Raw genomic sequence first — 25877 nt, 5'->3', positions numbered from 1 at the left:
GCATCTGCGCGATCCGGCGCGCTTCCAGAGCGCCGGCAAGAGGCGGGAGGGCACGAGAGCTTCCTGCGCGCTGCGAGCTGCTCGGGGCCGCACGCTCTGCAGGCCGGTGCCGGCAGGTGCGCGCCCCACAGGTCCGGTGCTGGCGTGTGCACGCCCCGAAGGCCGGTGCCCGCAGGTGCGCGCCCCGCAGGTCCGCAGCCGACAGCGCGCGCTCCACAGGACGGTGCCGGCAGGTGCCCGCTTCCCCAGGCCCCCGCGGAAAGCGCCGAGCAGGAGGCCTGAGAGCACTAGAAGCGTCTCAGGCCCCCGCCCAGATTCCTCTTCCTTCTCCCCACCCCGATGGCCCCTCGGCTATGCTGAGAGCGCACAGAGAACGGTAGATCCCACCCCAAGAGCGTTTGTTGAACTGCCGAATGGCGTCCTCTCCCCATTCTGTTTCCTTCTACTTTGGTCCCTAGTGATGACTCACATTTTGGCATTTCTGATGCAAGAGGTTTTGAAGAATCAACATTTCTTTTGGAAAGCTCTAAATTAAAAATGCTTACCCTTGGGTTCTGTAAATGGTCTTGAACGAGTCCCTAAACCCAATGAAATTGTATGTAAAATGTTTGCTTATGTGCCCTCGTCATCAGACCTTCGAAGGATCGAGATGGAGCCCCACCTCACCCCCACCCCCAGTTTCCTAGCCACTATTAACGTGTTGCGTTTATCTTTTGTGGTTTTCCCCTAACCAACCGTTAATCCTTTGCAGTCAAAGATTCTGTCTTCTGTCCCTTTCACTTTCGGTATACTTTGATCATGGTCGTGCTGAGCACAGTAGGCAGCTAATATGAAGTAAACATGACTTTTAAGTCCTCTACGTAGGGGCTTTAATTTTTTGGTACATTTTCACTTTTAACATCTAAAATGGCATACACCTGTAAACAAACTATGTGTGTGTGTGTGTGTGTGTGTGTGTGTATAACAAAAGTGAACATGCAAAAAATGAATAGCTCCTTCATCCCTCGTTCCATGTCTCAGAAATATTCATGCCAAGAATTTAGTATATATTCCTCAAACCTATTTTAAAATGAATATATAAACTCACACACTAAGACTTAACCAGAATTAGATCATGCTATATATCACAAGTCAGAAGTTGCTGGGATTTGTTTTTTTTTTATTTTTTAATGTTTATTTATTTTTGAGACAGAAACAGAGCATGAGTTGGGGTAGGGGCAGAGAAAGACACAGAATCTGATGATGTAGGTTCCAGGCTCTGAGCTGTCAGCACAGAGCCTGATGTGGGGCTGGAACCCACCAACTGTGAGATCATGACCTGAACTGAAGTTGGACACGTAACCAACTGAGCCACCCAGGTGCCCCTGGGATTTGTTTGTTTTAAATTAGATCCTCTCCCAAAACTGCCAAGCCAACATGTGGGCACCTCCATCTGTCCCAGTCTTTTTTAGTAGCTGGATATTATTTCCATTAAGCAGATGGGCACATTTTCACATTTTGATATTGCAAAATATTACAATGAACATTCTTGAACATGTTTTATTTTTAATTCTTTTGTGCTTAAAGAAAAATTGTTAAAAGATTATTTTGAAAGATATTGTGAAACATCCCTTCAGAAGAGTATTTATCATGACCCGACCCCCCCCCCCCCCCGTTTGCATGCACCCTATCCAAGGCCTGGAAGGGATAGTCCTGTATGACGTATGTTTTTTTTGTAAAAGTTGCAGAAAGATATTATAATGGAAACTAGTGAAGACTGTTGCCTCCTTCTACCGCAACTTATCCTGTTACATCATCTAGGCCTTAGAGTGGCTGTGTCTAATTCTGTACAGATAATGTCTATTCCTTTTCTTAAGCAGGACTCCGTAAAAGGTGTAAGCTTCAGACCTCACAAAATCTGGATACCAACGGAGGCACGCAGGAAAGTGCTCCGACTGCCTTGAGATACATTTTGCTCCTTGCCTCTTCAACGACACCACAGCGTCAGATTTCATGCTCAGCCTGGGCTCTTGGAAGTCTGACCTACTTCTGGGTCGGAGCTCACAGTTATTGCCCAGGGGATATTTAGCCGAGACTACAGATGGCTGTGTTCGCCCTTTCGGTTGGTCCCTGGTATAACAGGTAGCTTTCTGGATGTTGAATCTGCAATCTGAGATCGAGTTTCGCTCAATGGCTCCTCTCGAGAAGAACCTTTTATATTTTGTAGTTGGTGGGATTGCGTCTGCACGCTCAGTGGTATTCAGTTTCCCTACTCTCACCAAACAAACATAAGACCCTGGGAAGTAAGTTCCACTTTCTAAAGTTCACCTGAAGACCTGGAGACCCTCCTGGGGTGCCCAGCACCTTCAACATCTCCAAGGACACACATGTCCCCAGAGCGCTCAGTCCACCCCCCCCCCCCCCCAGGGAGACTCCAAGCACCACCCCTGCCTAGGTTACTTCTCACCTTCTCTCCCTCCTCCTCATTCCTGCCACCTGCCCCCAATGCTTGGAGGGCAGCCTGGAGGTTGCAGGAAAAGCTTCCAGTCCATCACAGGCGGCCCAGGGTGGGCTGTCCTCACACCAGCATCGGTGCGACTGAACCACAGGGAGCTGAGGCTCAGGGACAAGTGTGTGCCTCCGGAACACTACTGTCACTGTGTAGACAGGAACAAACTGGAGGTAAAGGTCAAAATTAGGAAGTCCTTACACTCAATTTACCTTTGTTTATTTTTATTTTTTTATTTTACGCACACACAGCTGGGGAGGGACAGAGAGAGAGGGAGAAAGAGTCTCAAGCAGGCTCCAGGCTGAGCCTGGGTGTCACAATGGTGAGAACATGACCTGAGCCAAAGTCAAGAGTCCCACTCTTAACCGGCTGAGCCACCGAGGCGCCCCTTGTTTTTTTTACCTTTAGGACGATGAGAGAAACAGGGTCTCAGGAAGGAAGGATTTCCTTCAGCAGGACAAGAGCTACATTAGGAAGCGACAGGTATGTGTGTTTTGTAAAGATGACTCTCTTCTATGTCATAAGAGGCACCTCCGCTTACCCGGTCTGTGCTCGGGCTGATTGCAGAGGGAACCAACCTTTTCTGTTGGGGTGTTGCCATAGCAACAGGTGGTGTCTTCTTTCCACCTTGTGGGTGCTAGTGTGAAGAGGTCTCCCCCACAGTGTTGACTCTCTCCTGAGATGGCCCGACAGCCCTGCCCGTGTGGGAAGTCTATATCCGCAGTCCTTCTCCCAGCCAAGTCCACCTGCAGCCTGTGGTTTTCTCGGCCACACGGCACTGACATCCTAACCGACACAGAGTCCATACTGCAAATAGACCCTGGACTTCCAACTGCCCTCCTGGAACTTTATGGAACAGATGGAGTGAAGGAACAGAAGGAAGAACCACTTCTTAACTATTGAAGAGGAATTTAACGATGTAATCATTATGATCATATCCAGCATCAAGGTCCCACCTGTCCTAGTTCAGATCCAATAATTCAGATTTATTCCAAGCCTCTAAATTAAGGTAACGGAAGGCCTGGGGATAGGGGTGCCTGCACCCAGCTGACCCAGGACTGGAGAGAAGGCCACAGAGCAGCTGCCACGGGGGCAGAGCCAGCCAGGCACATGACGGAGGCTGGGAGAGTGTGTGGATACTTGTGCTGGTACCTCATGGCTTGTGCATGGTACCTCATGGGTCTCCTATGCCTTCAGGAAGCGGAGGGAATCCCTATGGGTATTGACAAGGGCTCCCTCCTTGGCCAAACTGGTCAGGTTCTTCTGAGACTTCTGAACTGGGCTCCATCCTTGGCCTGTCAAGCCCAGTCTTAATAAAGAATCCTATTGAGTCCAGTTTGGGCATGAATCCTGCTAAACCAGTTTAGGTGGGAAACCCCCTACCCTTGATAGCCAATCAGGTTCCTTTTGCTCCACTAAATATTCAATCACGTCTTTTTTGTTTGCTTGCTTTTATTTTGTTTTGTCTTGTTTTAGCAATTTTCCATCCAGCGACTCCCTCTCCCTGCCCATTGGCCACGAATCCCCAGCTGCCCTCATTGTGTTCCAAGGGGAGGTCAGTCTCCCTGTTCTACTTCAATAGTCTAAATAAAGCCTTCCTTGCCTGTTTAACCCCATCTGGTGCAATTTTTCTTTGATAGTTCCCTCAAAGAACTTACAGACACATCCTGGGAATGTTTCTTATCCAGAGAAAACAAGCTGCAATCGACTGTGTAGAGGTGTGACCAGGGTAGAATGAATCAACTAACAGTAGCCAATTTTCTGATGATATGAAAACAGATTTTAAAATCTGTACAAGATAGGAGAGATGTGGCTGGGAAGATAAAAGACCAGAACAGCTTTCCCGGGCTGAACATTTACAGAAATAAAGAGAATTCTGGGTGATTAGATATAACATGTAGATACCTAAGGCAGGTACAAGGTTTTCGGGTCAACAGAAGAAACATCTGATGCTTTATTAAATCACAGACTCCAAAGCACACACGCCCTGAGATCGTAATTTAATAGATTGAGTGAGGCCCAGAATTCTGCAGCTGAAGCAGTCCAGAGATCATACGTGAACTATTGCTCTCAGCTTAAAAAGATAAAAACAAAAATTCAAATATATTGAAACAAAAATAATTCTGCTTTTATAAATGTAAGAAGTGTTTTGTCATAATAAGGGAAATGGAAATTAAATTGTATTGGAATACCCTTTTCACCTACTAAATGAACAGAGAACCCAAGCTGACAAGATACTCTGTTGGGGAGGGGGAAGGGAGCAAGATTATAGGTTTGGAGTGTAGAGTAATAAAATTCCTTTGGGGGGCAATTTGGCAATATGTATAAATATTTCCAATGCACATAACCTAGGACCAGCAAACTCATTTCTTAAAATGTATGCTGCAGTATTTACAGGTGCACACAGTCGAAATTACACGTTGGGGGCAATGGGACACTTTGTTTCTAAAATTATTTTAATTTTAGAGAGAGAGAGAGCACAAGCAGGGGACAGGCAGGGAGAGAGGAAAAGAAAGAATCTTAAGCAGGCTCCACACTCACTCCCATGATCGGGTAAGCATGACCTGACCTGAAATCAAGAGTTGGTCGCTTAATCGACTGAGCCACCCAGGGGCCCCAGAGATTTTTTTTTTTTTTTGAGGCGACACTTTAAACATGTTGAAAATTGCAGTATAATTAAAATACATGTATAGCTGAAAATTTCATGTAAAGTACAATATAAACAATCATTTGCATATCTTTGTGGGTGACTTTATCATTTAAGTCAGGCAAGTGTTTTTCTATATCCCTCAGTGGACCATTCTTCAAAAGACCTAGAGACTCCGCGGTGAGTATAAACATCTTTCTTCTCTCCAGAAGGTCCGCGTCTCAGATGCTGGATCCAGTGACCCCACTGTGACAGGTGCTGCTGACCAAGCGTTACCCGGGAGACCCCGGACGCTCTCACAGAGCCCTCCTGTGTGCACCCCGGCTGGAGTTCAAAGAAAACCTCCCGACGAGGGTGGGATTCGAACCCACGCGTGCAGAGCACAATGGATTAGCAGTCCATCGCCTTAACCACTCGGCCACCTCGTCCGGTGCCCGCACCGCGCGGCCGGACTCTTCGCTCCGCGGTGGGTGCCGCGGTGACGCCTCCGCGCGTTTGCTCTCCCCCCACGCCGCCTCCACCCTCCCCGCCGGACCCCGGACAGGCGTTTTCGGGTCCCTCTCACCGCAGCAGGTGCTACATGAGCAGGCACAGCCAGCGCGCCGCCGTGTGACGCGCGGACACCTGCTGCCCGCACGTGGCCAGCGCCCCGGGAGCGCCCGGACTCCGGGAAAGGCCGGGATCTCTGGTACTCGCCCCTGAAATGCGTCAGACCGCGGGGGGCACACCTGCATTTCCCTCCGGTTCGCTTCTCTGGGCCTTGGCGCGAACAGAGACCGGGGAGAACTGGGCTGGAAACAAGGCTACACGCGGGCACCCGGCGGAGACGGCGTGGGCGCCAGAGCAGAGCGGAACCTAGGCAGGGCTGACCTGGCGCGGCCGCCACCGCTCTTCGGGCCCCGGGAGCCCCAGGTGGGGAAGCCCGCGCCCCGGGAGCCGCAGGTGGGGAGGTCGGAGCCCCGGGGAGCCTCAGGTGGGGAGGCCCGCGCCCCGGGAGCCACAGGTGGGGAGGTCGGAGCCCAGGAGAGTCGCAGGGGGGAGGTCGGGGCCCCGGGGAGCCGCAGGTGGGGAGGCCCTTCCCCCCCCTTCCCCGGGGAGCCCCAGATGGGGAGGTCGGAGCCCCGGGGAGCCGCAGGTGGCTCCATCCCGGGCTCCATCCCGCTCTCCGTGACACTCGGTGCAGGCCACCTAGCCAACTCCATCACCACCCTTCTCCCCCGGCGGAAGCCCACCTTGGCCGCTTCAGGTAAACCAGCATTCAGAAACTCCTTTCACTCACTAGACTACGTTTGTTTTTTCTATATTTCGTGCAGGATTTTGGAGAGAAATGGAAGAGAGAAGATTCTTACTTGCCAAGATGCCGTTGCATTTTCCTTCCTATGAAACCTCTACTTGTGTTCTGAGCTCTGGTCTCCCTCCCAGGGTCCCTTACCGAGTTTATAAACTCACCTTTGCATGCACCGCCCATCATGGGAATCCACGGGTTAGAGGACTGAGGACTTGTTCATTTAGTGAGTCAAACAATGTATCACTTTTTCGAATGAGGTCGGCTGTTAGGATTTTCCTTCAGCCTTGAGTCAGGACTCCTGTTTTGTTGTTCAAAGCATCCCTTCTCATTGTCCTGTTCACAGTTCCAAGGAAACCTGATTTTATACCAGTGACTTCAAAACTACTGCTCAAGACAACTTTTCAAGAGAAAATTTACCTGTTAGATTAACAAAGATTTTTCTTTTTTTTTATTAAAAAAATTTTTTTTACATTTATTTATTTTTGAGAAACAGAGTGAGACAGAGCATGAGCGGGGGAGGGGCAGAGAGAGAAGGAGACACAGAATCCGAAGCAGGCTCCAGGCTCTGAGCCGTCAGCCCAGAGCCTGACGCGGGGCTCGAACCCACGAACTGTGAGATCATGACCTGAGCCGAAGTTGGACACTCAACCGACTGAGCCACCCAGGCGCCCCGAAAGATTTTTCTTTTAGACAGTTCTCCCGCCATACTCCCCAGAGGGCAGGGATCATATTTCATTATTCATAATTTTACACCCAGGACATCAGCGTGTAGAATGAATATGTAAAGTGCTTTAAATTGCCTGACACTGGGGGCGCCTGGGTGGCTCAGTTGGTGGTCAAGTGGCTGACTTCAGCTCAAGTCATGATCTCACCATTGGTGAGTTCGAGCCCATGTTAGGCTGTGTGCTGACAGCTCAGAGCCTGGAGCCTGCTTCCAATTCTGTGTCTCCCTCTCTCTCTGCCCCTTCCCTGCTCATGCTGTCTCTCTCCCCCCCCCCAAAAAAAATAAATAAACATTAAAAAAGAATGTAATACCTGACACTGCAATCACTATGTAAACGCTTTGCATTATCATTATTATCCCTCAGAAAAGACAACCAGCAGAGAAAACATGAACCAATAGTATGCGCAGGCAATCCACAGAAGTAGAAACAATTCAGACGACAAACATAATAAAAGAAGCTTCCCTTCACATATATTTAAAGATATGCTAATTAAAATAGTAATATATTCTCCCCTCCATTAGACTGACAAGTATTTACAAAATTCATAATAACAAATCTGGGCCAGAGTTTCGGAAAGCATGTTTTGAAATACTGCTGTGAAATTGTAACTTGGCACAAACACATTAAAAGATAATTTTATAAGACCTATTAAAATTTAAAAACTTACATCCTTTTTCCCTTCCTAAAACCCAACTATCAAGTAGGGGTAGGAGGGAGGTAACTCCAACTATAGTATGTGTAGTTTTGTTATCATTATTATTTTAAGTAAATATGAAGATAAATTAATAGAGTTTTAGATAATATCAGTGAGGCCACTTAGCCTCAGCCTCAGTTTTATGAAGACTCAAATACAGACTTTTCTTGATATTTCCAAAGTACATTATACATACAATTATTGTATATTTATTTGATGTTAACAGAGTTCATGTTTAAATATAATTATTTCAACTATATCCCAACTTTTAGAATATTCCTTTTGTATTTTATTTTAAATATGGTAGAAAACTAAAAAAAAAAAAAATGCCACAGGCCCTTTGCAACTTTGGGAAAACCATGATGGGCATTGACATGAAAAATGCCTGCAAGAATATATACCGACTGTCAAAAGTTGTTATATCCAGGGCTGCAGCTACGGGGCTCCAGCACTTTCCATATCATTTTTGTAAGGTTTTACTTTTTACTGTAGTCTCAAACATGTATTAATTATGTAAATATAGATGGAGATAGGACTTTTGGTTTCCGATCAACATGTAGAGAGCTTGGAAGGCGTCACTCCCATCCTCACGACAAGGAAAGAGCTGAAACAACCCTTCTTAGACCCATCAGAGAACTGAGGTCACAGGACTAACTGCTGCCCCCAAGCTGGAGAGACAGGTAAATGATCACAATTTTCCAGAGCAGAAGCCAGGAGGTGGCAGCAGAAATCAATACCAGGACAGGAAAATTAAACCATAATTAATGAATTGCTGGAGGCTCAGTGTAGAGTAGCTTGAGGGTTGAACACTGCAAGGAGGCTCTGTCCTGGGAGAGCCCTCTGCTTTCCTGAGTTTTACCTACAGGAGCTCCACCAGGCTCTCACTTTGAAGACCAAGAAAAAATACCCTCTTGCCTGTGGCTAGGAGAGGGGAAAAGTGGCCATTCTGAAATGTAGTACACAATAGCTATTCTTGAATGAATGCATGAGTGAATGAATGAATGAATTTAAAAATCTGGATTTTTAATAAAAGCACTGCCAAGCACCAAAATGCAAGGTAGAAGAGCTTCCTTTGCAAGAAGGAGCTCTTTGTTCTCCTAACAAGTCGGTCCACAAGGAAGCTACTTTATCACGATAAAACTTCTAGCAGATAACACAGGAGAAAATCTAGGTGGCGTCAACTCTGGCCATGGGTTCTTGGATACAACGCCAAAAGCATGATTGTTGGACGAAATAACCAGTAAGTGCTACTTTATTAAAATTTAAAAACATATGCTCTGCTAAAGGCAGTATCAGGAAAATGAGAAGACAAGCCACAGACAAGCCACAAAAAATATCTGAAAAACACGTATCTGATAAAGGACTGGTACACAAAATATACAAAGAACTCTTAAAACTCACAAACAAGAAAACAAACAACCAGTTTACAAAAATAGGGAAAAGATCTGGACACTTGACCAAAGATGTACAGATGGCAAGGAAAGCATTAAAAGATGCTCAGCATCAGGGCACCTTGGTGGCTCAGTAGGTTGAATGACCAACTCTTGATCTCAGTCAGGTCATGATCTCAGGGTTTGTCCAGAGCCTGCTAGGGATTCTCTTTCTCCCTCTCTGCCCCTCCCCTGTGCATGCTCGCACTCTCTTTCTTTCAAGATAAATAAATAAACTTAAAAAAAGAGATGCTCAACATCCTATGTCATTAGGGAACTGCACATTTAAACAATGAGGTGCCACTACAGAGCTATTAGAATGGCCAAAGTCCAGAACATTGACAACACCAGATGCTGGTGTGCATGTGGAGCAACAGGAATTCTGATTCGTTGCTGGTGGGGATACAAAATGGTGCAGCCGCTCTGGGAGAGAGCTTGTTAATTTCTTATAACACTCAACACAGGTTTATCCTATGAGGAAGCAGTTGCACTCCTTGATATTTACCCATATGAGTGACAAACTTGAGCTCCCACAAAATCTTTCACGTGGATGTTTCAGCAGCTTTATTTGTAATTGCCAAACTTGGAAGCAACCATCCCTCAGTAGGCGAATGGATAAGTGAACTGGTTCATCCAGACAATGGAATACTATTCAGTGTCCCCCAAAATGAGCCATTAAGCCGTGAAAACACAAGGAGCAACTTTAAATGCATATTACTGAGTGAAAGAAGTTGGTCAGCTTTAGTGAAAACTCCCATAAATAGCATAAGTCTTGTTATATACAATTTAACTGTCACTTAACTAGCAGTTGGAGGTAATTTCTGCTTAAAATGACTACTGATTTATTTGCACTTTTAAAACCTTTTTCTCCTGTCATTATTTTGCTTCAACAGATATTGTATGAGTTTTTTTCCCTTTCTTTTATTTATTTGGTGGCTTATTAATTTTTTACAACTTTTTTTCTCCGTTTGTTTGGAATGTAATCATTCCATTTCCATTGTTTTAGTGAATATTTGAAGTAACATATATAATTATCTTAACAAAATATAAAGAAAAAGATCTTGATCTTTTTTAAAAAAATTATTTGAGAGGGAGATAGAGGGCAAGCAGGGAAGGGACAGAGAGAGAAGACAGACCCCCAAGCAGGCTCCGTACTATGAGCACAGAGCCCGATGCGGGGCCTGAACCCATGAACTGTGAGATCGTGGCCTGAACTGAAGTCAAGGCACCCCTCTTGATCTTTTTAAAAAACATAAAGTCTTTCAAAACACTTTAGTCCCTCTTCTTCCACTTTTTAAAAAATTGTGGTAAAGCTCACCTAACATAAAATTCACTGTTTTCATTAAAGTGTACAATCAATGGCATTTAGTCCCTTCACAACGTTGTGCAGCCATTACCACTATCCGAACATTTTCATCACCCCAATCACCCCAAAGGGAACCTTGTACCCATTAAGTAGTCATTCCTCAAACCTGCACTCACCCCCAGCATCTGGAAATCACTAATCTGCCTTTTGTTTTTTCTATGGATTCACTTATTCTGGATATCTCCTATAAATGGAATCCCACAGAATGCGGCCTTTTGTGTCTGGCTACTTTCACTTAGCATAATGTTTTCAAGGTCCGTCCATGCTGTAGTCTTCCTTTTTGATGACTGAATAATACTCCATCCTATGGATATACCACCTTCGTTCACTCATTTATCAGTCTATGGACACTTGCGTTATTTTCACTTTTTTTGCTATTGTGAATAGTGCTGCCATGTAGATTTGTGGACAAGTTTTTGTTTGAACACTTGTTTTCAACCTTTTGGGTATCACCCAGGAATGGGATTGCTAGGTCCTACGGTCACTTCTTGTTTATTAACTTACTGAGGAATCGCCATTTTCCACAGCCGCCACACCATTTTACATTCTCACTAGCATTGTCCAGAGTTCTAACTTCTGGATCGACTCAGATTTTCTATTTTTTCACGATCCAGTCTTGGGGGATTGTGTGTTTCTCAGAATTGTCCATTTTGTTTAGGTTTTCTGATTTGTTGGTGCATAATCGCTCATAGTACCCTCTTATAATCCTTTTATTTCTGTAAGATCAGCATTAAAATCCTCACCTTACTTTCGGCTTGAGTCATTTGAGTCTTTTGTCTTTCTTTTTTAGTCACTAGCTAAAGATTTGCCAATTCTGTTATCTTTTCAACAAGCAATTTTTGGTTTCGTTGATTCTATCGTTTTTGTGCTCTCCATTTCATTTATCTCTGCTCGAATCTTTATCATTTCCTCCCCTCCATTTCCACTGAGTTAAGTTGCTTTTCTTTCTCTGGCTCCTTAGGGTAGAAAGTTATGTTACTTATTTGAGATCTTTCTTCTCTCCTAATGCAGGCATTTACAGCTGTAAATGTGTCCCATAAAACCATAAAACTTGGCGTTTTGTCTTTATTTTCTTCCAGCCAAGTATTTTGTCCATCTCCCTGATGACCACCTCTTTGACCCAGTAGCTGTTTACAAGGATGTTTTTAACTCCACATATTGGCGTATTTTCCAGTTTTTGCTTTGTTATTTGATTTCTGGTTTCATTCGATAGTGGTTGGAAAATACACTTTGTATGATTGGAATCACTTTAAATTTGCTGAAACTTGTTTTGTAGCCTAACATAAGCAGCTTCTGTCTCCAGACAGCATTCTCTGGTTGCTATTTTTATTAGATTCCAGAGTTCTGCAAAAGTTGTTTCTGGTTTTTTGCCACCTAATTGTCGCTTTAGTGGAGACGCGGATATTTGGAGTCCCCTCCTCCTCCATCTCTGGTTATGCCCCTGCTCGCCATTTTTTATGGTTACAAATTAGATACTACTATTATTTTATTCAGATAATTATTGTTCAAATTTTCCTACATGTTCACATTTTGTTTGTTCTCTATTTATTGTTGCGTCTCAGACTATCATTCTAGTATTTTTCTTTTTCTCTGAAGTATATCATTTTGAGGTTGTTTTAATAATTAACCTACCATTTACCTTGCCTTTGTAAAGATAACCAATAAGTGATTAAGAAAGGTGACTCTTTGTAGAATATTTACAGATAAAAAATGCAAAAGAAATGCTTTTTAAAAATCACCATTTTATAACCCTTAATGCATAATAAATCTAGGTAGTAATAATCAGTGGTTGAATAAGCCATTAGGTGGAAAACAAAGGTGTGGATCTGAACCCACAAACAGCCTTAGCGTAATTAGAAGTGGGAAAACCTAGGTTATATGCCACCTGATGTGATACTATAGGAAATCCACCGTAAAACCCATAATGTATTCTAGCCTAAAACAACCGAATATGAGTCTAACAAAACTTCACTGTCTAACTACCAGTTTACAAGAGATATGGAGAATAAGAAAACACATTAGGTGCTACCACAACGGTGAAATCAACCACACTTAGAACATAAGAAATTCTATGGGACAGATTACCCAGTTGCATAAACAAGTGAATAGCATTTAAAAAAATAATAAAAGAGACCCTGTTAGTCTTGAGAATTGTAAGAGATTTTCTCAACCAAAAGCAATGTGTGGACCTTCTTCAGATTACGAATGAAACAAATCATCAACAACAAAAAAGGCATGTTCACAAAACCGAGAAAATTCACCATGGACTGGGTATTAGATAGTATGAAGAATCTTGTTAAATTGTTTAGATGTGAATTTTGTTGGAATTTTGTTTTTTAAATAACTATCTATTATCTATTATTACCTATTCTCTATTATCTATTGTTTTTTAAATGACTATATACAGAAATATTTTTTTTAATTTTTTTTCAACGTTTATTTATTTTTGGGAGAGAGAAAGACAGAGCATGAACGGGGGAGGGGCAGAGAGAGAGGGAGACACAGAATCGGAAGCAGGCTCCAGGCTCTGAGCCATCAGCCCAGAGCCCGACGCGGGGCTCGAACTCACGGACCGCGAGATCGTGACCTGAGCTGAAATCGGACGCTTAACCGACTGCGCCACCCAGGCGCCCCCAGAAATATTTAAAGATCAAATGCATGATGCTTGAAAGTAGCTTAAAATACTTCAGAAAAAAATGATGATAAAATAAGAATGGTGTATGTTAATCATTGTTGAACCAGGTTGGGGTGTATATGGACATCCATTATATCGTTTTCTCTAACTTCACGTAAGTTCCAATGTTTTGATAACATGTCTCTGGGAGAGAAAATTTCCCCAAGTTAGGCCTGCAGGACTCATTCATAGTAAGATCACACAACCCTCCCAACTGTAAGGATGACCACAGACGCAAGAAGATAAACCACTATGCATATGGATCCGCAGATACAAAACGCGACATATTTAGACCTAAACGGCAGCAGATGTTGAAATTTTAAGATACAAGATAAAGAACAGCGATGTGGGGTATACATCAACAAATTAAGGAGACAGTACGCCAGAAGAATGAGTAGAATGATACAATAATTTAGAACTCAAGAAATAAGATACAATAGTTGAAGCTAAAAAATCCTGATAGGTCAGGCTCAACAGCATGTTAGCTACAGCCTAAGAAAGAATTACTACATTGAGAGATGACTCCAAAATGTTGGTCCAGAATACAGCAAAAATAGTTAAGGACACGGAACAAAGTCAGCTGTGACAGTCTGGTTTTAAACTCCCTGTTTTTATTTGTAAATGGTGTTAAAAAGCTTCCATTCTTGGGGCGTCTGGGTGGCAGTTAAGCATCCAACTCGGTTTCGGGGTGTCAGCTCGTGTCATGATCTCATGGTTTGGTGAGTTCAAGCTTCGTGTCAGGTTCTATGCTGGCAGCACAGAGCCTGCTTGGGATTCTCTCTCCCCCCCTCTCTCTGCCCCTTCCACACTCATGCTGTCTCTGTCTCTCTCCAAATAAATAAATAAACTTTAAAAACTTTTTTTTAAAAAAGCTCCCATTCTTGAAGGTTAGTTTGATGAGCACACAAGTCTAGATTGACAATTATTTTATTTCAATCCTTCTAAAATAGATTTCCTTTTTCCCTGGTTTGTTATGGAAATTAACATTGTAACATTGTAACATTAATGTTAACATTGTTAACATTGTAACTGTTCCTCCTTTGCAGTAGATCCGTCCATTTTCTCTGGCTGATTTCAGACCTTCTCTTTGGTAACACACTTTCAGTGTGAGGTGTGAAGTTATGGTTATTTACTTTTCCTTGCTTGTGATACACTGAGCTTTCTGAATCTACGTATAAAAAGTTTCTCTCGGGGCGCCTGGGTGGCGCAGTGGGTTGAGCGTCCGACTTCTGCCGGATCACGATCTCGCGGTCCGGGAGTTCGAGCCCCGCGTCAGGCTCTGGGCTGATGGCTCGGAGCCTGGAGCCTGTTTCCGATTCTGTGTCTCCCTCTCTCTCTGCCCCTCCCCCGTTCATGCTCTGTCTCTCTCTGTCCCAAAAGTAAATAAAGGTTGAAAATAAAAATAAAAAGTTTCTCTCCAGTTCTGGGAAATTCTAATCTCTTATGTCTTCGAATATGACCTCACCTACGTTTTTCTCTTCTTCTATTCCTGGGCTATAATTATATATACTCAGAATTTATTTGTTCCTACATCTCTACTATGTTCTTTTATCCATTTTCTCAAAACTCAGGGGCTTAAAGCAACACCCACTCATTTTCTCAGAATTCTAGCGGTTGGTAATATGGGCAGAGCTCACATGGGCTGTATCATCTCTTCTGTTTGTGGGGTCAGCTGGACTAGTCTCTCTGCAGCCAATTTGCAGGTCAGCTGGAGACTGACAGCTCCAGGACAGCCCCAACCATATCCAGCAGTAGGCAGGGACTGTTTCTGGTTTATCAGGTTTCCTTACTGTGCTCTTTCTAGATGGTGGCCCAGCTTTCTTACAAAATGATAGCAGTGTTCCAGGAAAGTGAAGGCTGACGCTACAAGGTTTCTTGAGACCAGGCTTGAGAGTGCCACAACATTACCTCATTGTACTCCACTGGTCAGAGCAGCTCAGATTCAAGGTTCAGAGGAATAAATTAGACTCCACCCCCTGACGGGAGGAGGTGCAAATGACCTGTGGTGAGGTTCGTCTGTCACGGCTGACTTTGTTCCATTTCTTAACTACTTTTGCTGTATTCTGGACCGACACTTTGGCATCATCTCTCAACATTTTGATGAAGAGCGGGATGTTTGGGGTCTTAGGTTGCTGCCCCACAAACCAGGTGATCCATGGAAGGCACAGTCTCCAGGTAATTACCCCCACATTATCCACGATAAGTATCCCCACATCAGCTCTGCAGTACTCTGGTGGGAAATGCATGCCCTGAATGTGATCATAAGAAAACAGACCCAAAGCGAAAGACATTCTATTAAAAAAAAAAAAAAGAAACAAACAAACAATAAAAAAAAGGACATGCTTCAAATGGCATGTTAATGTGATAAAAGCCCCCCCCCTCCAAATCTGTGAAAATGTTCCAGATTAAAGAAAACTAAAAAGGCCAACTAAATGCAATACCATCCCCAGACTAGATGCTGTAGGAGGGGCGATCGGGTCAGTTGGGTCAAATGCAAACCGTAGATTAAATACAGCTGTCTGTTAGGGTTAAATTCTCCCGTTCACCACAGTCCTGAGGTCATGAGGTCAAGGGTTTAAGGGTAACTGAACATGTGATACTCCCTAATGAGAGAAAGAGCCGTCAAACCACAAAGCAAATGGAGTAAAATATTAGCAATAGCCAAATCCGGGTCAAGGGAATAGGGGCAATTTTGTACTATTTTTATTTTTTTCAACTTTTTAGTAAGTTTGAAATTGTTTCAGAGGCAGAGAAAGACTCCAGAGAAATCAGCGACTGGGGGTGGGGCCGGACCCGGCCAACTCTACAGCGTGAGGAGCGGTCTCCCAAACCATACGAGGAACCCCGAATTCCTCACAGCTGGGGGGGGCTGCTCGTGGAGGGGGGGTAGTGGGGAGGAGGAAGTCAGGGCTGCTGGGCCAGCTCAACACCCCCCCCCCAGCAGCACCCCTGCCGCCCTCCGCTGGCCCCAGGGCAGGGGTACCTGCCACCCAGGTTCCCAGCTTGTCCTCGGGGTCCATCCAGGACAGGGTGACCCCGCGGGGACGGTCCCTGCCACCACCGCCCGGCCTTCAGTGGAGGCTTCTGCCTCCCGGAAATGGGGAGGATTTGAGGGTCTCGGACCCCCGGAGGCGGGCTCCCCCCGCCACACGCCCCCGCTGCGCGCGCGCCTCCCTCCCCCTCCCCGGGCTGTCCCCCCCCCCCCCCCCGCGCTCCCGCCCCCCGCTGCGCCGTACCTGCTGCGGCCTCTGGGGGCGGGGTTGGGGGAAGGAGCGCAGAACACTGGAAATGAAGCTGGGAAGAGCGAGAGAAGACTGACCGTCTCTTTTCAGCTTCCTTCTTCGTTTGGAATCTCATTTTGTGCTTTTGAGGGGTTTTTTGTTTGTTTTGTGTTTTGAAACCGCTTCTCAGCCTGTTTCGCAAACGAGGCAGCTCGCACCGCGCGCTCCCTGCAGGTTACCAAATCTTTAGGAGACCAGGAAGTAATGATTATAAATCACGACAGGAATCCAAAGTGGCGCGCTCACAGTCGGGGGTGTAGCTCAGTGGTAGAGCGCGTGCTTAGCATGTACGAGGTCCCGGGTTCAATCCCCGGCACCTCCAGCAGTTTTGAGGGGTCGTGCTCGCGGTCAGAACACCTGCCTGGCCTTTCCCCCGCTAGACCCGGTACCCACTTCCGTTTTCCACCCGCGCGCCCCTGCGGTCAGGACCCCCGACTGCTGCCCCACACGTGCCCTGGACCCCTGATTTCTGTCCCACACGCTCCCTGGACGCCCGATTCCTGTCCCACTTTCTGTCCCACACGCGCCCTGGACGCCCGATTCCTGTCCCACACGCGCCCTGGACCCTGTGCAGCAGATGTAAACAGCTCTTGTTCCAGAAAACTTCAATCAAAGTAAATGACCTGTCAGGCTCATTGTAGACATAAATTTGACTAAAGGACCACTTCCACTGCCCCCAGACAAGCATCCCACAAGTAAATCTGCATCGCTTAACCAATTCCAAAATGACTACTGATTTGCCCAGGCCACAGCTAGTGTGAAATAATAGTTGAATACATAGTATAAGATGGGGGGGGGGGGGGGGGACTGCCATCACTGTTAAACTGATTCATTTCTAGGGATTATTTTTCATCCTGGAAAATAATTCTGGGTAATATGTGTTGTTCAGAGATTTTTACGATCTGTATCACTATTTTAGTCTCTTTAAGGTATTTTGTGGTCAGATTTAAAGTTGTTTGTGATTAGGCACGGATGTCCGTTAACTTCACTACTATTTAACGCTGTGATGAAGGTATAAATCAAGGCCTTCAGATACGGGAAGAATAGAGGATTTGGCATTGAATAGAGACAAAGTTATCTTTCTAGGTCTTGGTAGTATTATACATCTGGAAATCACCTTTCTCTACAAATAGAGAATTTAGAGAAACTGGTTGTAAAATCAACACACATGCACACACACACAGAGACACACACTGGTTCTTTGGAGGTTTTTGGACAACAGCCCATTCTCTTGAACGCTGACAAATGAAGGGAGAGAATCAAGCATTTATGGATAATATGGAATGTTTTTAGGAGATACATATAGTTGGTAAGGGAAAGATTTTCTCCATCGAAGAATCACAGCTAATAAATGCAGGAGGAAGAATGAAAACCACAGTCAACATTTTACTACTGATATTGCTGTAATGCATCCAGGTTGCGATCATCGATGGTGGCTACAACCACGAGGAGAAATTGGACGGGGAAACCTAGAACGGATGGAACAGGTGGACTTCGCCTGAAACCAACGATTAATTCCATGAGGCTAGAAGTGAGACGGTTACACATCCACCTCCTAATGCTGTAAAACAGAACATGCCCAACCCCACCAATGAAATACTGGCCTTAAAAGATGACTGCTTTCTCCAAGCAGATGGAGCCGGTAACACATTACAGTAAGTATTGGGAACGCCAGAAGATGGGTTTTTTAAGTTTTATGTATTTATTTTGAGGGAGACAGACACAGCACAAGTGGGGAAAGGGCAGAGAGAGAGAGGGAGGGAGAGAATCCCAAGCAGGCTCTGCGATGCCTGCGCAGAGCCCCATATGGGGCTTTATCTCCAAAATGGATGTCCCCAAATGGACCTCAGTGGCATAGCAATTATTTTTTAAACGTTTTATTTATTTATTTTGAGAGAGAGAGCGCGCGCACATGCATGTGGGGGAGGGGCATAGAGAGAGGGAGAAAGAGAATCCCAAGCAGGCTCCACCCCATCAGCGCAGAGCCCCAGGGGAGGCTCCACTAACTCAGAGATCATGACCTGTGCTGAAATCCAGAGTCCCCAACGGACACCTAGGCGCCCCAACGGCATATTAATTACTTTTAATTGCAGCTACTTGGGAAACAGCAGGTTCAAGGACATCACACCCTCCTCTGTGCCCTGGAAGCAGGAAATAAACTTTCCATACGAAAGGGAGATTCCTGTACTAAGAAGTAAAAGACATCCTTATCACCAGAGACGCGGGTTGTAAAATTGAGACAGCTGTATAAGCTCGTTACTTTTTCAGTAAATCTACCTCAGCCCAAATTCCGCTTAAAATCCCTTACTAATCAAAGTCCCCAAAACGTCTGTTGGCTCCGTCCTGTCATTTCCTCACGAATTCACCTTCTCTCTGTCTAAAGTGCTTCTCAGTGTCACTATTAAGCCTCTTTTCACCCTGGTAACCTGTGTCAAGCCAATTTAATTCTTAGTCCAGTAAGAATTCCGGATGGAAGAAAACTCCTTTCCTCTCAGTCATTTCAGTATTTGAAGAGGGGCCTGCCAAGGGCTAAATAAGAAGCGAACGGGAACGTCTGTAAAGTGGAGATGCCGGGGATCGAACCCGGGGCCTCATACATGCAAAGCATGCGCTCTACCACTGAGCTACATCCCCACCACGAAAACCGCTCCCTTCTCCTTCGTTGCTGACCCAGGTCCTCCCTCAGGCACAGAAACGCCAGCAGGCGGATCTAACAAGCCTTATTACCTAACTCATCAGAGTGCCCCGCGCTCCCCTTTAATGCGCCTTTTATATTTGCAGATCTGTGTTATTGGGTTACGTTTGCCTGCTTCCCCCTAGGGTGATGTCAGAAGGGCAGAGCCCTGGGTGTCCTTCCCCATCACCCTACCTCCAGCCGATGGCACCGAGCCTGGCACGCGGCAGCCCCTCAGTAAAGGGTGGCGAGGGATGCCGGAGAGGTGACCTCTGTCCAGGGTTCGTGTCGCAGCGCAGAGAACCGTGCGGTGAAGTGCGCGGGAGAGAGGCGGATTGCGAAGTACGCGCATAGCTCGTTCAGGGCAGCGGGGCGGGCGCTCCGGCCCACACCGGACGGGCAAGTGTACCGCGCACCCTTGAGGAGACACCGGACCCCTGAACAAAGGCCCGTTTGCGCTCGCAGCGGTGGGCGGCGACGCTTCTCGATTTCGCCCGAAGTTCTGCGCGCAGGTGAGCCCCCGCAGCGGTCCGCCCAGGGTCTGGGCAGGTGCGGCTCTGAAACGCACTCGTGGGCTTCACCTAGCGCATCCTCTGCAAAGATGCGCGGGAGAAACGAGACCCGGGCGGCCGCTGGGTGGGGGTGCTCTGGGCTCGCGGGGGCCGACCCCCGGGGGGTTCCCCGCCCAGACACCTGCATCCGTCCTGCTCGTCAGCCAGCGCAGCACGGCCCTTGCCGCCCGCTCCCAGGGCTGCGATTTCGGCCTTCAGGTTCTCGCCGCCCGGCCCACCACCCGGCCTCTGCCTTACGCGGGGCTCGGCGGGGACTCGTCGGGGTCGCTCCCAGCTTTCGTAGACAGGTCACCTTTTCAGCCCGTGCCCCGGTCTGTCTCACGCTTCCTCGCCTTCCCTCAGGCCTTTCCTTCTGGCAGATTCCTTGGCCTTTACCGGCTTTACTGCCGCGGGCGGGCGGCTCCTCGGTGTTTGGAGCGAGCCGGGCTCTGTGACCAGTCCGGCTGCTCCCGGTGACCCCGAAGCCCTGGAACTCTCCCAGAAAATGCCCACAGCGGCGATGGTGCCCTGCGCGTCCCGAAAACGCACCCGGGCTCGGCCGAGTTGGGGAGGGAAGGACAGTGGACCTACAGCCAGAGAAGGAAAGGTAAATTGGAACCGGGAAGGGAGACACAAACATAAACAGAAGTGTCTAAAAACAAGCAATGAAGCCAACGGTTCTACCCCCGCAGGACGCGAGGCCCTCGGCGAGCCTCGACGTCTCACCGCAAGCCTCCAGGAGAGCGGCGCCAAGCACTTCCCGACCGACGTGCGCAAAGGACCCGACTTCCCTGCGGAAGCGCGTGGTGTCCCTTCGCTCTGCCGACTGCAGTTCGTGCCAGCCCCCAGCTGTCCCCAAGCTCCTCTTGGTCCTGGACCTCACCTGCCCGCCACCCACCTGCAGACCCCGCCGGGGGAGTGGTTCCTGTGCAGACCAACCTGTGCACAGCACCACCGTCGCGTGCACACCACCGTCGCGTGGACACCACCACCCCATGCACACTCCGTGCACACCACCACTCCGTGCACACCACCACCCCATGCACACTCCGTGCACACCACCGTCGCGTGCACACCACCACCCATGCACACCACCACCCCATGCACACCACCACCCCATACACCACCACCGCGTTCACACCACCACCCCGTGCACACCACCACCTTGTACACACCACCACCCCATGCACACTCCGTGCACACCACCACCGCGTGCACACCACCACTCTGTGCACACCACCACCCCGTGCACACCATCATCGCGTGCACACCACCACCCATGCACACCACCACCCCATGCACACTCCGTGCACACCACCACCCCGTGCACACTACCACCCCATGCACACCACCGTCGCGTGCACACCACCACCCGTGCACACCACCACCCCATGCACACTCCGTGCACACCACCACCCCGTGCACACCACCACCTCGTGCACACTACCACCGTCGCGTGCACACCACCACTCCATGCACACCACCACCCCGTGCACACCACCACCCCGTGCACACCGCCACCGCGTGCACATCACTACCTCGTGCACACTACCACCGTCGTGTGCACACCCACCGCGTGCACACTACCACCATCGCGTGCACACCACCACCCGTGCACACCACCACCCCGTGCACACCGCCACCCCGTGCACACCACCACCTCGTCCACACTACCACCGTCGCGTGCACACCACCACCCGTGCACACCACCACCCCATGCACACTCCGTGCACACCACCACCCCGTGTACACCACCACCGCGTTCACACCACCACCCCGTGCACACCACCACCCTGTGCACACCGCCACCCCGTGCACACCACCGCGTGCACATCACTACCTCGTGCACACTACCACCGTCACGTTCACACCACCACCCGTGCACACCACCACCCCATGCACACTCCGTGCACACCACCACCCTGTGCACACTACTACCGTTGCGTGCACACCACCACCGCGTTCACACCACCACCCCGTGCACACCACCACCCCATGCACACTCCGTGCACACCACCCATACACCACCACCCCGTGCACACCACCACCTCGTGCACACTACCACCGTCGCGTGCACACCACCACCCCATGCACACTCCGTGCACACCACCACCCCGTGCACACCACCACCACCAGCCCCCTCCTCCGGGACCCCGGGAAAGCCCCCGCCCCGCCCCCTGACTCATTTGCAGGTTTGCGCCGGTGGGATTTTAGCCAGAATGAAGGTTCGGTGCGGGAGAAGGAGCCTGAGACACCTGCTGCCGGGTACAGGAGGGCGGCGCGCGCGAGCGGCCGGGCGCAGGTGCGCAGGTGGCGGGCGGAGCCGCGGGCCGCTCTCCCCCAGCCTGGGGCAGGGCCAGGGGCCGTGGCGAGGGGGCCGGCGGCCGGTCTAGTGAGGAGGGAACGAGACTCGTGTGCCACGACTCCTGCGTGGTCCCCGGGCGGTCAACGTGGCCAGATTCTTAGCGATTCGGCCTCGGGGGGTTTGGAGGCTCAGCCCTCGGACTGCGCTGACCGGCGGGGGAGGTGCTAACCTCTACGCCCCTGAATCCCGTCGGTGGTGGGATCATGGGGTGCAACTGTTGCCCCGGAACAGGAGTTTTTATCATTTTGGTCATAATTGCCCTGGGTGCCGGCCGGCACCGCGATTGGATGCTTGAGTCCAGCCCTGGACAGGGCGGTCTGCCCTCCTGCCCTCGCTCCCTCCCACGTGACCTTCGATGCAGGCCTGAGGTCCTCGGTTCATCCCTGGTCTGTCCACGCACGGGACGTCTACACCTGTAGACGCGCTTTCTTTCGGCCTTTTGCCGTTCTTAATCTGCCTTCGCTCGTCTTTATCTTCCTCTTCTCTTCGAATGGCCAGTGGACAGATGATCTGATGTTCAAGGCCTTTCCAACACCGAGAGAAGGGTCTGATATGGTTTGTACGTCAGTGCACAATTCATTAAGCTTTAAAAATTAACATTTGTAAATATTCACACTATTTTCACAGTATATTAAAAACATAAATTCAAAACTTAGATTTCCCTTACACACAAATATTTATAAAAACTCAGGCCTTATGTTAAATTGTTTAATCTTTAAATGTTGGACGCACCTGAGTCCTGCAGTGTTGTTGGAAAATGATGTAGTGAGGTAGCATTCTGCACAGCAGACTGTTCAAAAATTCTGTACAAAAACTCTGTTCCTCGGTTTTTGCGTGTATCAGCATCACCTCCGGGTCTTGTCAGGACAAGGGTTGCTGGGCCCCCATGCCTCAAGTTCTGGACTCACCGAGATGGGGCCTGAGAATTTGCACTTTTAGCAAGATCTCAGGTGATGATGATGCCGCAGATACAAAGACCATGCTTTGAGAGCCGTTGCCTCACCCTAAAACCCTTTCTACAGTATGAAAACCTGGATTTATGTTTGAATCTTCAGCGTCTTTCTTGTACTTTTTATTCCACAGGATACAGGTTTACTCACCCAGTCTACGGAGTGGGCTCTTCCTTCTTGGGCCGAGATTTACACACACTGTGGACAATTCCAAGCCTAGAACCTGAGATTGAGTGGACCCTGCAAGATGACTCTGTCTCCGTCCTGTACCCAGGACTTTGTCCGTCCATCACGACATTCCCCAGGGGGTTGCTGTAGCCATCTGTGGGTCTAGTTTTTCTCATGCTAGCCTTTCCAAAAGCCTCATGATCTGAATGACATATTCTTGGTCATTGTTAGGATAAAACCCAAATTTCCACCTGCTTGTTTTGAGCTGGGCCTGGGCAGATTAAGGTGAATCTAAAGCCTTTAGTGATATTGACTTACAAACATTTTCTTTCTGACATTCAAGACCTGTAAAATTCATATAATCCTTGCACAACAAAGTATAGCGACATACATTTTACAGAAAACTTGATGTATATTCATAAAGAAAGGTATTTTTGTGCCCCATAAACCCTACAGTTCTGGGGATGTAGCTCAGTGGTAGAGCGCATGCTTTGCATGTATGAGGTCCTGGGTTCGATCCCCAGCATCTCCAGTCTCTTGTTGCTTGTGGCACGCCTTTTTAAAATGCTCCATCTTGAACCAGACGTCTGTGGCTTTTAGCCCTTTTGACACTTTTGAGCAATTTAAACTGGAGGCAACTAAGTCAGGTTTCACTCTGGCTGGAAAGCCAAATATGCTGCTGAAGAAAATACTCGACTTGCTCTGCCAAGGGCACAGGCTGATGTTTGGTTCCCCTTGAACAAGGACCAGAGGCGAGGGTAAGGAGGGATTAAGCTGAGACGATGGACCAGTTATTTCCACTTCTGCAACTTTGCTTTGTCAGCAACTTTTTGAACTTTGTCATAAGTGCCTCTACCGTTCATAACCAAAGAAATGCTTTACGTCTCATTCTTTCTGTTTTAGAGGAGATCACATCTAAAGCCAGCCGCTGACTAGGAAGTCCACCACTGGTATAAATGGGGTAAACACATGACTAATTTCTAATGACTTGGTTGCTGGAAGCTGAGAATGTAACAAGGAGAAATTGTAGGCCAAGAACAGTCTTCAGGTACAAGAGGAAAGAGAGACTTGGTTAGAAATCTATGCAGAGAGCAAAGGGTTTTATTAGCTTCTCCTTGGTTCTTTTTGTAAACCAGAAAAAACTGCTATTACCAATTTACCAATTATCATCAGGGACATAGGCCAACAGTGTCCTCTAAAAACATAGGCTAAGAAAATTTGTTCTTGGAAATCATGTCAGTAGCAACAGAGTATCCTTATTATCTAACTGATGTGGCTTAAATGACTTTGGCTTTGACAAAAATTTTGCTATGACTTTGACATAGAAACTTAGGCTCTATTTCCAACCACTTTCCAGAGTTTCAGTAAGGATTTTCAGGAACATCTTCTAAAATTTATTATAACTGTATAGTTTTCTTTATTACTTTTTTAGAGAGAGAGCAAGCACATGCCAGTGGAGGCAGAGAAGCAGAAGGAGAGAGAGAGTCCTAAGCAGGCTCCACACTCAGCATGGGGCCTCATCCCACAACCCTGGGATCATGGCCTGAGCTGAACTCAAGAGTCGGTCGCTCAGCAGACTGAGCCACCCAGATGCCCCTCTAACTCTGTAGTTTTAAGAAAACAGGATGTGAGTCCAATTCTCAGGCCTGCCTGATGCTGCCACTTTATATACAGTCCTGCTTTGCTTTGATTCTATAAAACACTGTTTCGATTATATTATACTATATTATTATATTTAAAACTTAAACTCGCCCCCTCCTCCCCACCAAATCCTATAATGACGATCCCTCTTGCTTCGTTTGGCCAAAGTCTGTACTTCTGTTTGCATTTCCCCCATTGCCTGAGCAAGGATTAAGTTCATCTTTTATGTGTGAAGATTCAGCAATTGTAATTTATTTAACATTTTCTAATACAGAAGCGAAAAAATTGATATGGCAAGGCTAAGAAACAGAGACTGGTCTTTAAATAAAGTAAAAATTAATGTTCTTGAACTTTCTATAGGGAAAGCCTATTTAAGACACCAAAAAAACCCCACCCCTACATAAATAAAAATATTGATTCACTTGCCTGGTCATATTTAATATAAAGACACTTGTGGTTGCCATCCACAAGCCAAGGGGAAAGGCTTTGGAGAACGACCCAACCAACACCCAATTGCAGACTACTTTCCTCAAGAACTGTGAGAAAAAAAATTCCTGTTATTTAAGCCATCATGTCTGTGGGGCTTTGTGACGGCAGCCCTAGAAAGCTGACACAATTCTAAATGAGCCCAGGAGGCAGTGCTATTGTTACTGTCTTCACACCCCAAGGATAAAAGGAGAGTGTACATTTGTTGGATACGTATTGGCATTCAGCATGCATTCCTACTTTCTTCTGGTTGGCAGTCTTTACTGGAGGGCTTGGACAGCTACAAAGGATATGTCCCATACCCCCCTCGCACCTAGGGATCTTGATACAAATGATATTAAAACAACTATTAGGCACACTTCTCTGAGGTTTACAAAACAGGATATTATCCTGCTCATTTTGGCCATTTTCTGATGGCAAGCCAGACTGTGGACACATGCTTCCTCTGT

At 47.4% G+C, this 25877-nt stretch overlaps 1 protein-coding gene and 4 non-coding genes across 5 annotated transcripts in view; 2 read left to right on the top strand and 3 right to left on the bottom strand.

Annotated features, from left to right (window-relative positions):
- Positions 1-16709, bottom strand: part of SCAND3 (SCAN domain containing 3) — a 34540-nt gene extending 17831 nt beyond the window's left edge. The window contains exon 1 of the mRNA XM_047858505.1: positions 16549-16709. The gene's annotated coding sequence lies outside the window, so the exon portion shown is untranslated. The remainder of the gene's footprint in view (positions 1-16548) is intronic.
- On the bottom strand, positions 5482-5563 carry TRNAS-GCU (transfer RNA serine (anticodon GCU)). The gene has a single exon. It is a non-coding gene; the product is annotated as a tRNA-Ser (tRNA).
- A 134-nt stretch (positions 16710-16843) lies between the features above and the next one.
- TRNAA-AGC (transfer RNA alanine (anticodon AGC)) lies at positions 16844-16915 on the top strand. Its single transcript has one exon. It is a non-coding gene; the product is annotated as a tRNA-Ala (tRNA).
- Positions 16916-19155: 2240 nt separating this feature from the next.
- Positions 19156-19227, bottom strand: TRNAA-UGC (transfer RNA alanine (anticodon UGC)). Its single transcript has one exon. It is a non-coding gene; the product is annotated as a tRNA-Ala (tRNA).
- A 4534-nt stretch (positions 19228-23761) lies between these two features.
- On the top strand, positions 23762-23833 carry TRNAA-UGC (transfer RNA alanine (anticodon UGC)). The gene has a single exon. It is a non-coding gene; the product is annotated as a tRNA-Ala (tRNA).
- The last annotated feature ends 2044 nt before the right edge of the window (positions 23834-25877 follow it).

Source organism: Prionailurus viverrinus, chromosome B2 (assembly GCF_022837055.1).
Source record: "Prionailurus viverrinus isolate Anna chromosome B2, UM_Priviv_1.0, whole genome shotgun sequence".
In the NCBI taxonomy this organism is placed as follows: Eukaryota; Metazoa; Chordata; class Mammalia; order Carnivora; family Felidae; genus Prionailurus; species Prionailurus viverrinus.
Note: the sequence above shows the minus strand (reverse complement) of the source record. Positions and strands in the feature narration are given on the sequence as shown.